This window comes from Alligator mississippiensis, chromosome 10, assembly GCF_030867095.1.
Source record: "Alligator mississippiensis isolate rAllMis1 chromosome 10, rAllMis1, whole genome shotgun sequence".
NCBI lineage: Eukaryota > Metazoa > Chordata > Crocodylia > Alligatoridae > Alligator > Alligator mississippiensis.
The window spans coordinates 31,762,116-31,774,776 of NC_081833.1; the positions used below are offsets into that span (position 1 = coordinate 31,762,116).

A 12,661-nucleotide genomic window follows, 5' to 3' on the forward strand; every position below is an offset into this window, starting at 1 on the left:
AATGGTGCAAATCTGACCTGGGGCTTTTTGCCTCAGTGCACATGCCCAGACATGCACTTTGGTGCAGGGCAAATTGTGCCACTTGGGGCAAAATAACCCTGCCTGGCTCCTCCCAGATCTGCAGCCAGGGGGAGCTAGAGCTCAGGGTCAGCAGCTCAGAGCTATTGCTCTGAGGAGCTTCTGGGAGGAAGTTGGCCGTACTCTTTCCTGTCTCAGGAGCTTCTGGGGAGAAGTTGGCCAGGCCCTTAACTGCTTCTGGCTACTATTAGCTGCTGGCTTGGTCTCAAAGCTTTTGGAGTAAATTGGCCACACCCCTTCCTGCTTTGGGCAGCTGCTGCTCCTGTTTGCTACCCCCTCCCTGGGGGGGGTCCTCTGCTGCACGCTGCTGCCCCCCTCAGAGAGGGGCCCACTGCACTGCACTGCACCCCAGCTTCTGCACCCCTGTTCTGGCCTGCTGCCCAGCCCTCTGTCAAGCCGTGGTTGGGGGACAGCCTGGGGAGGGGGCCTGTGGGCCCCTCCCCTACCATCACTGCCAGAGCCTAGAGGAACCTTGCCTGCCCAGCTGCCTTGGCAGGACACCCCCACCTTCACCTCCACTTTCACCAGGAGCACACCCTGAGTGACTGAACTGAATGGCTCCTACCATCACTGCTGCTGCTGCCCCCTCTCAGAAAGAGGGAGATTCCCTGCTGCACCACCTGACACCACACCTGCCCTGGATCACGTCCTACTTGACTGACTGCTTCTACCCTCCCCAACAGCTACCTCACTGCGTCTGATCCTGATTTGTCTTCCTGCCTATTCCTCTGCTGCTGAGTGACTGGCTGGAGGCCTGAGGGGCTACTGGACAGATCTTCCACAAACAAACCCCCTCCACTGCTCCAGCCATCTTTTACACCTGCCTCAGCAGCCTTCCATGTGTGTGTTTTGCCCTTGTGTGGTAAGTCCTGTGGTCCACCCCCCTAACTTGTTGTGTGGCTGAGTAAGCCAGCTCGAGTTTCCCCAGCCCTTGTGTGTATGTGTGTGTGTCTGGTTTGGTTTTTTTCCCCCTTGCCCCCCCCCCCAAAACATAGGTGTCTCAGTTGTTTTTTGGGGGTTTTTTCCCCTGTGGAGCTGTGGCTCAGTGAGCTTCAGCTCCCTTCCTCCCTATCCCCCTTCTGCCCCACAACCCCAGTCTGCCCCTACTAGATTCACCAGCCTTGCAAGATATTTTGTTTTTCTTCATTGTCTTTCCTGCCCTCACGTGAAATAATGGCAGGGCAGGTGGGACTCCAGTAGGGAGCCAACAGAGCCGGGAGGTAGCCCCTGGCCAGGCCCCCCCAGAGGGGTTCCCAAGCCCCCTCCTATTGTCGGGGACCAAAGGCAAGGGCAGTGGAAAGGGCTTCTTTTCAGCCTCCTCCGCAGCTGGGGGTGGGAAGGGCAAGGGCCCTGCCCCAAAGCCTAGACCACCAGCACCTGAGGGGACCAGGTGCACTACACCAGCCAGCACACTCACTCAACCTGTCTCTGGCCCTAGCTCCAGCCCCACCAACGTGGCCCCCCGGTGGGGGAACTGCAGCTATGCACAGGCAGCTGTGGGGAGACCCAAAGCTGGGGGACCTGGACCCTCCACAGCCAGCCCTTCCAGCTCAGGCGGCGGGGCCCCCTTTCCGCACTCACCCACAGGTATGGGGTGAAGTGCTAACTGCCCAGGTGGGAGAACCTGCACTTCGAGACCTGGATGCAGGCCCTGGCTTAGGTAGTGGGGGTCCCCAAGATCATGGCAGCCTCCCGCTTTCATGGCAAGGGGGTCTTTTTCCTTGCTTCAGAGGCTGCTGTAGAAAAGGCAGTGGAGAGGGGGCTCATGGTGGAGGGTGAGTATGTCCCCCTCAAGCCTCTAGAAGAGCTGGGGACCAGGGTGGTCCTCAGCTCCATCCCTCCCAATATCCCCAATTGGGCCCTGCTCCCCCAGTTCCAAACCCTGGTGGCCCTCTCCTTGGGGTGCCAAGACCCTGGCCTCCGCCACGTCCACTCTTTCCGTCGCCAGGTCGTGATCCAGCTGGCTGTGGGAGCAGGGCTGGAGGCTGAGGGGTGCCTGGTAATTCCTTATCACGGGGCCCTGGTGAAGATTTTCTATACACTGGGGGACCTCTGGTGCTTCCTGTGCCATGCCCCAGGGCACTCGCATCATGAGTGCCCCATGGGCCAGGCGGGGAGGGCATCTGTGGGTCCCACTGGAAAAAGGGGTACCCCTCCCACCAGTTCCCCAGCCCCCCTGGCACTCCAGCCACAACTATGAGCCCACCCATGAGCTCAAGGGACCCTGCCCCCCAACCAAGTCTAGTGAGTCGCAGGGAGGGCACCAGCAACTGGGAGGAGAGAGGGAGCAGGGTCCCCCTGCCCCTAGTCATACCCCTGTCATGGCTGCCCCCCCCGCCACCTTCTCTTGCTGGAACCTGTCCACCTGAGGACCACCCCATGACTGAGTAGGTGCAGGTCCCCTCCGGGCATAAAGGCAAGAGCCCTCTGATGTGGAGGACTCCTCTCCCCCTCCCAAGACCACCACATGGGGGAAGGAGCGGCCCAGCCTCCAGGGGCCTCCCCAGCTGTGCCTGATACCCCACCCCTGGAAAAGATCAAATGGGTGATCCCCACAAAGGAGGTTTTGGAGCTTTTGGATAGCCCCAAACAGGAGCCCATGGGGGAAGCTCTTCATTCTGCTTACCAAGGCCTACCCCCCTGAAACCACGGGCACCAAGGCTGAGGCCTGCCCAAAGGAAGGCATGGCAGCAGAGCCTCCTCCCTCTGATCTAGGGGATACAGAGGCCCTGGGGCTCATCCCAGTGAGTTCTGAGGGAGGAGGTCCCCTTTCCCAGGGCCCTGAGGCAGATGCCAGAGCAATCCCGGTGCCTGGTGGGTCTCTTCCTTCCCCCTCCCAAGAAAACCTCACCTGTAGCCTGCCCCATAGTCCTGCACCAGAGGGGGTTGCAGTGGGTTCCCCTAATCAATGGGCTAATCTCGTTGGGGACCCTCACACAGACCCCCCAGGGCTCCAGCTCTACCCCACCATTTTGTGAAGGAGCCCCACCCCTGTCCCAGGGGGCTGCAGAGCTCTCCCAGTCCCAACCAGAGTCCAGGGTCTTAGCAGACTGGGGGGTTCAGATGGTGCCGGAAGAGCCCTCTGAGCTCCAGGACCAGGAGGAGGACACCCGAGACTCTGTGAAGCCTGCAGACCTCTCAGTCCCAGTGGTCCCAAGAGCTGAGCTACTTGCATTTCTGGACCGCAAGTACACCCGGTGGTCCACCAGCAAGGTACAGCTTGTCTTGAACTGCTAGGGAGATTTTGACAATGCCCTCACCACTGCGAGGGCGCTGGCAAGGGAAGGCAAGGGGCCCAAAAGCTGCAATGCCTAGATGTATAGGCAGGCCTGCAGTTTCATAAACACCCTCTATACTTATAGGAGGGCACTGCGCGAGCTGGCAAACCCCACACCGGGCGTTGAGATGTATGAGGCTCCTGCTGAACCATCTACTCCACCCCTGCAGCCATGAGGTCATTTAAGATTGTGATCCTCAGCATCCATGGCTGCAGGAAGGGTCTCCGGAGATGCTGGGTGCTCTCCTTCCTTCAGGAGGTGGGGTGTCCTGTGGTATTTTTGTAGGAGACCCTGACGACTCCGGCCGATGAGCCTAATTGGTAGCTGGAGTGGGGAGGTAGGGTCTTTTTTAGTTATCTCTCGGCCACCTCTTGCGGGGTGGCCACCCTGTTCTCCTCAGCCCTGCAGCCACAGGTTCTCTAGGATATTGGGGTTGTGTCAGGCCGCCTGCTGCACCTTTGGGTCCAGGTGCGGGGGCTGGTCCTGAACCTTCCGAACATGTATGCCCCTGCGAAGGACCCGGAGTTGGCGGATTTCTTCCACCAGACGGCCACATACATTGGCACCCTCAACCCTCGTGAGTGCCTGGTCCTTGGCAGGAACTTTAACGTCTTCTTAGATGCGCAAGACCGGTCAGGCAAGGAGCGGAACCAGGCTGCCGTGGGCGTCCTCGGGGAGATCCTGATGGACTACTCCCTGGTGGATGTCTGGCATGCTTGTCACCCCACTGAACCCCCTGCCTTTACTTATGTGAGAGTGTGGGAGGAGCAGGCATGCCACTCCCAGTTAGACTGGGTTTATATCTCTTTGCCGCACTTTGCCCAGGCCCACTCCTCTGGCATCCAGCTGACCCCGGTCAGCAATCACCACATTGTCGGGGCCCAGGCCACGCTGGGGCCTGGATGTCCGGGGTCGACCTACTGGTATTTCAGTGCCAACCTGCTGGAGGATGTGGGCTTCAGGGAGGCTTTCCGGGAGTTCTGACTGGCCTGGTGGAAGCAACAGACAGCTTTCTCCTCAGCTTGGAGATGGTGGGATGTGGGGAAGGTGCGCATTGTTTTTTTTGCTGCAGCTATGCTTGGGGGCACACTCAGCAGAGGGAAGCAGTCCGGGAGCAGCTTGAGCAGGAAGTGCTAGAGCTGGAGAGGCACCTGGCCACCAACCCAACCAACCCATCCCTCTGCGGAGAGTGTCGAGAGAGGCGGGAAGAGTTTTGTGCTCTGGACGACCACTGCGCCCACGATACATTTGTCCACTCGCATGTCCAACTCCTTCGGGAGATGGACCCCAGCTCCCACTTCTTCTATGCCCTGGAGAGGAGGTGAGGGGCCAAGAAGTACATCACTTGCCCCCTCACAGAGATGTGCCGGCATGTGAGGGCCTTCTGTGAAGAGCTCTTCTCCCTGGATCTGACTGATGCCGAGGCCTGTCAGACCCTGTGGAAGGGAGTCCCACAGGTCAGCGTGGGTGACCGGGACCAGCTCGAAGCTCCTGTCACTCTGGCTAAGTTTTTGGCTGCCCTCCGCCTGATGCCTGGCAACAAGGATCCGGGCATCGATGGGCTGACCGTGGAGTTCTACCGGGCTTTCTGGGCAGTTCTTGGCCCAGACCTTGCTGCAGTCTGGGCCAAATCTGAGAAAGTGGGGAGATGACCCTCCTGCTGAAGAAGGGAGATCCCCGCGAGCTAAGGAATTGGCATCCCATGTCTCTCCTCTGCACGGACTACAAGGTGGTAGAGAAGGCCATCTCGCTGCGCCTGCGGTCCATGCTGATGGATGCGATCCATCCCGACCAGACGTACACGGTGCCCGCACGTTCCATCTTTGACAACCTGTATCTGGTTTGGGACCACCTGGAGCAAGCGTGCCAGGAGGGCCTGTCTTTCGCCCTCCTATCCCTGGACCAGGGGAAGGCGTTTGACAGAGGATCATGGGTACCTCACAGGCGTGCTGCAGGCCTTTGGTTTGGGGCCTGCTTCATGCGGTCTCTCCAGGTGCTGTACGCCTCTGCAAAATGTTTGATCAAGCTCAACTGGACCCTGATGTAGCCCATCCCGTTCAGGAGAGGGGTACGTCAAGGCTGCCTGCTGTCAAACCAGCTGTATGCCTTGGCCCTGGAGCCCTTCCTCATTCTCCTGCAGAAGTGGGTGGACTGGGACAGAGAGACAGGGATAGAGGAGCTCCTTCTGCCGGATCATCTGCCATCCCAGGACAAAGACAAGCTGCTCACCGTACTCAAGGACTACGAGATGGTGTTCTCCAACGAACCAGGTAAAACGAACCTGGCCGTGCACATGATAGACACGGGTAGTCACCGCCCTATCCTATCCCGACCCTACGCAGTCAATGCAAAGGTGATGGAGGAGATAAAGTGGGAACTTGCAGAGATGAGGGAGTTAGGGGTGATCCAGCCTTCGACGAGTCCCTGGTCTAGCCTGGTGGTACTCATCCGGAAGCAGGATGGCACCATTCGGTTCTGTGTGGACTACAGAAAGCTGAATGCCATCACCACCCCTGATGCTTACCCTATGCCCAGGACGGACTCTTTCCTTGATCGCCTGGGCCCAGCCTACATCATCTCAACCCTCAACCTGTCCCAGGGGTTCTGGCAGATGGCACTGGACCTGGATGCCATGGCCAAGTCTGCCTTTACGACCCCTGTGGGACTTTGAGTTTACCGTCTTGACTTTTGGGATGTGCAACTCCCCTGCATCTTTCCAAAGACTGATTAATAATTTGCTGCACGGTTGTGAACAGTTCGCCATGGCGTACATCGATGACATCTATAGTCAGGACTTTAAATCGCACCTGACTCATCTGGCCACTGTGTTAGGTAAGATGCAGCAAACTGGTCTTACCGTGAAGGCCAAGAAGTGCCAGCTGGCACTACCTGAGGTGGTTTATCTGGGACATCACGTGGACGGAGGCCATATAGCTCCCTTGTGGGACAAGATTGAGGCTATTAGAGACTGGCCACCTCATGAACCAAGAAGCAAGTCGGAGCCTTCCTTGGCCTGGCAGGCTACTACTGGAGACTTGTCCCTGGATTTGGAGCAACAGCAGCTCCGCTGCATGAGCTGACCAAGAAGGGCAGTCCTGACCCCGTGACCTGGAAACAGGAGTGCCAAGAGGCATTTGATACCCTAAAGGCTGCCCTGAACAAGCAACCGATCCTGAAAGCACCAGTCCACGAGAAACTGTTCTCCGTGGCCACAGATGCTTCTGACACGGGCCTGGGAGCCGTACTTTTACAGGAACACGAGAGAAACCAACACCCCGTGGTTTACTTGAGCAGGAAGTTGATCCCGCGGGAGCAGAACCTGTCGTCCATCGAGAAGGAGTGCCTGGCCATTGTCTGGGCACTGAACAAGCAACGGACCTACTTGTGGGGGCAGCAGTTCATCGTCCTGTTGGATTATGCCCCGCTTCAATGGTTGCAAACAATGAAGAATACAAACGCCAAGCTCCAGCGATGGGCCTGGTAGCTTCAAGAGTTCAACTTCACTATTGAACACATCAAGGGGAGCCAGAATGTGATAGCGGATGCCCTGTCACAAAAGGACTCTGAGTAGTGGTTCCTCTGGACTCAGGACTACCGGAGAGGTCTCTAGTGTGGGGACTACCCAACGTGTTTTATGGTTTTTGTAGGTTATTGCTATAACTCGTTTCATGTGTCAGGTATTCTTTTTCTTTAGGCATCCCATGTGAACTCCCCAACCCAACATGCCCAGGCACACGGCCCTGAGAAGCCCTGTGCCCCAGCTTTTAAAGGAGGGGGGGGGGAAGTGTGGCAGAAATGCCACGGTCTGTGTCTCTCTCCAGAAATCTGTCCAGGTCAGCTTGGGACACTGGGGTCAAATTCCTAAGGGAGCAGGGATATTCCTCCCTGCCTACGTGACAAAAGCCTGGTGCCTAGGGTGTGTTCCCTCTGGTCACCTGAGTGGGGGGGAGGGAAAAGCCCTTGCTCATCTGCCCAGGTAACCAGTGATGCTTTTTAAATTGGTTGGCTAGTTGCCAACACTGCTGGCTTCTATTGGACTGGGCTGCTGAGGTCAGAAAGGCTATATAAGGGCCTGGTCCAAGAAGAAGGGGGAGAGAAGCCATTTTACCAGCATGGCCCAAACACCAGGACACAGGGAGAGAGTCTGATCCAACTGAAACGCTCTCTCTGGAAATCTCCGAGCCAGATCTCTACCATCTTCTGGATGATACTTGTAAGTGTTTCTAGAGAGTTAGTCAGCTCGCAGTGATGCATTTGTGTATCAAACGGCTACCTCAGCCAGACTGTTTTGCTCAATGGTAATCCTTTGATAGTGCTCTCTACCTCTTACCCTATTCTACCCCTACCTTTTCTAACCAATAAAGTTCTCCTTTGTGACTGGTGTAGGAGACTTATTGAGGGGTGGGTTTAATTATGCCTAGGAGGCCCCTTAGGTCTACGAACTAAGGGGGACTATCCTTTTTGGCCCCCAACTTTGGGAGGAGCCCCAAGTGCTTGTATTGGGTTGAGTACCCATAGGACTATTAGGCCTGTGTTTCCCTGAGAACACAGAACCTAGAAGGTCCCCTCTCGGGGTGGTGGTAGCACGTTACCCCCAGACTCTGCGGTAGGGCTCGAAAGGGGGTCTGCCAGGGCTTAGGTGCCCCTAGGGAGTGTCACAGAGCACGGTGGTGCCCTGTTTCTTAAGAGGGGAAAACTGCTAGGGAGGGAGCCCTAGCAGTCACTAAGGAGCCCAGCTGTGGGTTGCCAGGGCAACCAAAGAAGGTCAGCTGACCGGAAGGGGCCAGGCCTGGCTCCCTTTATAAACCCAAGGAGCTGAGGCCAGGGGCAGTTACTTGCCAGCAGCCAGAGAGGCAGGAGCTCCCTAAGCCAGAATGCAGGAAGAAGCCTGACCACAGGTACAGCTTATGGCAGCTCTCAGAGGCTTGAGCAATGTTGTTATAGCCAGACGGCTTATAGTTATGTTATAGCCTAGGGGCTTGTGTTTTGCTTTGTTGTTGTTATAACCGGTGGTTTGGGTGAGGCTATTAGGGGTTGGAGGAGGCCTCATAGGGGACTCACAGCGGACTGCGAGGACCCCAGCACCAGTGAGGGCGCATCATACCGGGTGCATAGACCCCAGCCCCCAGAGAGAGGGCCCTGTCGAGAAGCCCCAGTGCGGGCGTGGCGAGCCCTGGAGAGGGGAGTGCTATTGAGAAGCCCCAGTGCGGGCGTGGCGAGCCCCGGAGAGGGGAGCACTATTGAGAAGCCCCAGTGCAGGCGTGGTGAGTCCCAGAGAGGGGAGCGCTATTGAGAAGCCCCAGTGCCGGCGTGGTGAGCCCCGGAGAGGGGAGTGCTATTGAGAAGCCCCAGTGCAGGCGTGGTGAGCCCCGGAGAGGGGAGCACTACGGGAAGCCCAAGTTGGGCACGGTGAGCCCCAGATAGGGAGCAACATTTATTAGGAAGCCCAAGCGTGGGCACGGCAAGCCCCAGAAAGGGGGCAGTATTATTAGGAAGCCCAAGTGTGGGCACGGTGAGCCCCAGAAAGGGGGCAACGTTATTGGGAAGCCCAAGTTGAGCACAGCGAGCCCCAGATAGGGGGCAGCATTGTTAGGAAGCCCACGTTGGGCACAGCGAGCCCCAGAGAACGGGGGCAGCATTTTTAAGAAGCCCAAGTTGGGCATGGTGAGCCCCAGGAAGGAGGCAGCATTATTAGGAAGCCCAAGTGTGGGCACTGGGAGCCCCAGATAGGGGGCCGCATTATTGGGAAGCCCAAGTTGGGCATGGTGAGCCTCAGGTAGGGGCAGCATTATCAAGGGGCCCAAGAATAGGCACGGCGAGCCCCAGATGGGGGGTAGCCTTACTGGGAGGCCCAAGGGTGGGCACGGAAAGCTCCAGGAGGGGGCAGCATTGTAGATAAGGCCCCAGAGAAGAGGGAACAGAGTGAGAGGGCCGGAGGGAGCCCTAGCACCGGAGGGAGCATGCATTAAAGGAAGGAAGGCCCAGGGAGAACTGTAAGGGGCCGAATAGCGAGAGAACTGAGACAACAGCGATTTCCATCGGCGAGGTGTGGACTGCAGTATAGGGGAGGAAGCGGAGCAACAGATAGCGCCCCCTAGCGGCGGGGCAGTATAAGGGCAGCCTCCCACTAATTAATACTGTCACGGCGGGGTCCTGCAGGAGGGCCGTGATCTCCTTGAGGCCCCCTCTCCGTGCCTAGTTGGCCCAAGGGCACCCTCTGTTTCTCGCCTGCCACGTCTTTGATGGTTTAAATTGGTTGGGAGGCTGCCTTGCGCTCTCTCGGACACGTCTCTATGTTGAAGCAACCAAAACGCTGGCTTGCATCCATAGATGCTTCTCAAGCAAATCCCGGGACGTCATTCTCCCCCTGTACTCGGCCTTACTGAGACCGCAACTGGAGTACTGTGTCCAGTTTTGGGCTCCACAATTCAAAAAGGATGTGGAGAAGCTTGAGAGAGTCCAGAGAAGAGCCACGCGCACGATCAGAGGTCAGGGAAGCAGACCCTACGATGACAGGCTGAGAGCCCTGGGGCTCTTTAGCCTGGAAAAGCGCAGGCTCAGGGGTGATCTGATGGCCACCTATAAGTTTATCAGGGGTGACCACCAGTATCTGGGGGAACGTTTGTTCACCAAAGCGCCCCAAGGGATGACGAGGTCGAATGGTCACAAACTACTTCAAGATCATTTCAGGCTGGACATAAGGAAGAATTTCTTTACTGTCCAAGCCCCCAAGGTCTGGAACAGCCTGCCACCGGAGGTGGTTCAAGCGCCTTCATTGAACACCTTCAAGATGAAACTGGATGCTTATCTTGCTGGGATCCTATGACCCCAGCTGACTTCCTGCCCTTTCGGCGGGGGGCTGGACTCGATGATCTTCCGAGGTCCCTTCCAGCCCTAATGTCTATGAAATCTATGATTCGGACCCCATGATTTCCCGGACTCCTCATGGGTCTTGTCTTGCAAACGGGTGCTTTGGAGCACCCTAGCCTTATGGGCTATGCGTGGCTCCAACCACCCCTGATACCACGCCCCAAGCCTCGCAGATGGAATCGACGTTGGATTGTCACTCTCTCTCTCTACATACGCTGCTGCCCCCTCCTGGGGCTCTCTGTGCCCTCTCTCGGGGCCTTCTCTGTGCCGTCGCCCTCTCTCGGGGCCTCAACACGCCCGTACTGGGGCTTCTCTATAGTGCCCCCTCCTAGGGCTCGCCACGCCCATGCTAGGGCTTCTTAAAATGCTGCCCCCTGTCTGGGGCTCTCCGCGCCCACACTTGGCTTCTCAAGGTTGCCCCCTTCCTGGGGCTCTCTGCGCCCACACTTGGGCTTCTCAATGTTGCGCTCCCCTCTCTAGGGCTCGCCACGCCCACGCTAGGGCTTCTCAAAAGTGCGCACCCCTCTCTGGGGGCTCACTCTGCCTACACCTGGGCATCTAAATGCTGCCCCCCTTCTCTGGGGCTTGCTACGCCCGCACTGGGGCTTCTCAAAATGCCCCCTCTCTGGGGCTGGGGTCTAAGCACCCCGTAAGCTGTGCCCTTACTGGCGCTGGGGTCCTCACACTCCACTGTGAGGCCCCTTTGAAGATAATGTGCCCTCACTGGCGCCGGGGTCCTCACATCGCTGTGGGTTCCCCCTGAGAACGCTGCACTGGCGCTGGGGCCCCCACACCACTGTGGGTCCGTATGAGGCCTCCTCCAACCCCTTATAGCCTCACCCAAACCACTGGTGTAATAAACAACAAAATGATACAGAAACTCGAGCCTCCTGGCTATAACATAATGTGAAGCTGCCTGGCTAAACCACATTGCACAAACGTCCTAGAGCTGCCATCCATAACTCTGCTCAAGCAGTACCTGCGGGTCTCGCTGCTTCTCACATTCCTACTCCAGGAGCTCCTGCCTCTCTGGCTGCTGGCAGGGAACTGTTTCAGGCCTCTGCTCCTGGGCTTTATAAGAGTCAGGCTCTGCCTCCTACAGGCAGCTGACCGCTGGCAGGTGTGGGTCATTTGCTCCCTCCAGTTGCCCTGGCAACCCGCAGCTGTGCTCCTTAGCCACTGCTAGGGCTTTTCCTCTAGCAGTTTTTCCTCTCTAGGAGCAGGGCACCTCAGTGCTCTGCGACAAATACTAATTAATTAATTAAGAGCGAGGCATGGCAGGCGAGTAGGCGGGCGGTTGCCCCAGAGACAGGTGTGTGGGCCACATTAAGGGCGGCCCAGAGTGACCACCTGTCACAGGAGTCACGTGGAGTCCAGCAGGTGGATGGGCATAGTGAGGTGGGAGGCTCAACGCAGGAGCTCCCCCTACTGGCCTGCCACAATTCCAATGTCTATATTGAGTCCATGAGTTTCTATACCTAGGAGGTTGATGAAGTGCAGTTCATAGGCTTTTCTGTGAAAAGTGGTTTGTCAGTTCAAACAAGCACTTAACCTTGCTAACCTCATCACCAGAAGCCAACTTCCTACAGCCCAAGACACCAAATGGATCCAGGCTATGCCATGACAAGATGTGCAAAACCTGCCAAAAATATCTCTAGTATGGAGATAGGTATTGTGAAGCTATCTCCATCAGGGCTCACTCCATCTGTACCTGGAGCTTGGGGAACCGCAGGAGTGGGAGATTCACTTTGAGGAACACCAGCTGCTCCACCAAACCAGGATCCAAAAAGGTGCGGTGGGGTGTCACAATGTCACCAGCAATGCTGAATACCCTCTCGCTTGGAACACTGGTTGGTGGACAGGACAGGTGTTCCCAGGCAACCGTGGCCAGATCCTGCCAAATCTGGCTGTGGCTTGCCCAGTAGGCCAAGGGGTTGCACAGCAACAGCTCCATATCCTCGGCAAAATAGGTAGCCACCAAGGCCTGAGTGCTACCTGCCTGATTGTGGCGTCTGGTGCCTCTGGGCCCCACCATGGAAGCCATGCCCTTGGCTCACATTGGCAGCACCTGTGGTGGAGAAGGAGACTGGCTGGTGGATGGCATGCTGGCACAGGACAGTGGATCCCCCTCTTCCATATCCCCCCACCTCTGCCTCTCTGCCTCCTGGACTCTGTTCACCAGCAACTTCGTCCAGTGATTAGGGTTTGGCTCCCACATAGGCTCCCCTTCACCCTTGGGTCACACTGTAATGGACTGCAAAGGATCAAGCTGTTTCCTGATGCCCTCCTTCAGTCGCCTCACTAGTGCCTGCATGTCTAGTGACAGCAGCTTGCCCCAGCCAGGAATATTGATCCCCTGGAAGTTCTCAGTTTGGTTCTGAAGTTTTCTCACTCCAGTGATCACCTGGCTAAGTAAGTAGTAGCCTGCCACCTTC

General features: G+C 57.2%; 1 protein-coding gene across 1 annotated transcript in view; it reads left to right on the forward strand.

The window, feature by feature from the left end:
• The first annotated feature begins 202 nt into the window (after positions 1-202).
• AGRP (agouti related neuropeptide) overlaps positions 203-12,661 on the forward strand; it is a 42,852-nt gene continuing 30,393 nt past the window's right edge. Inside the window, exon 1 of the mRNA XM_019490975.2 lies at positions 203-940. The gene's annotated coding sequence lies outside the window, so the exon portion shown is untranslated. The remainder of the gene's footprint in view (positions 941-12,661) is intronic.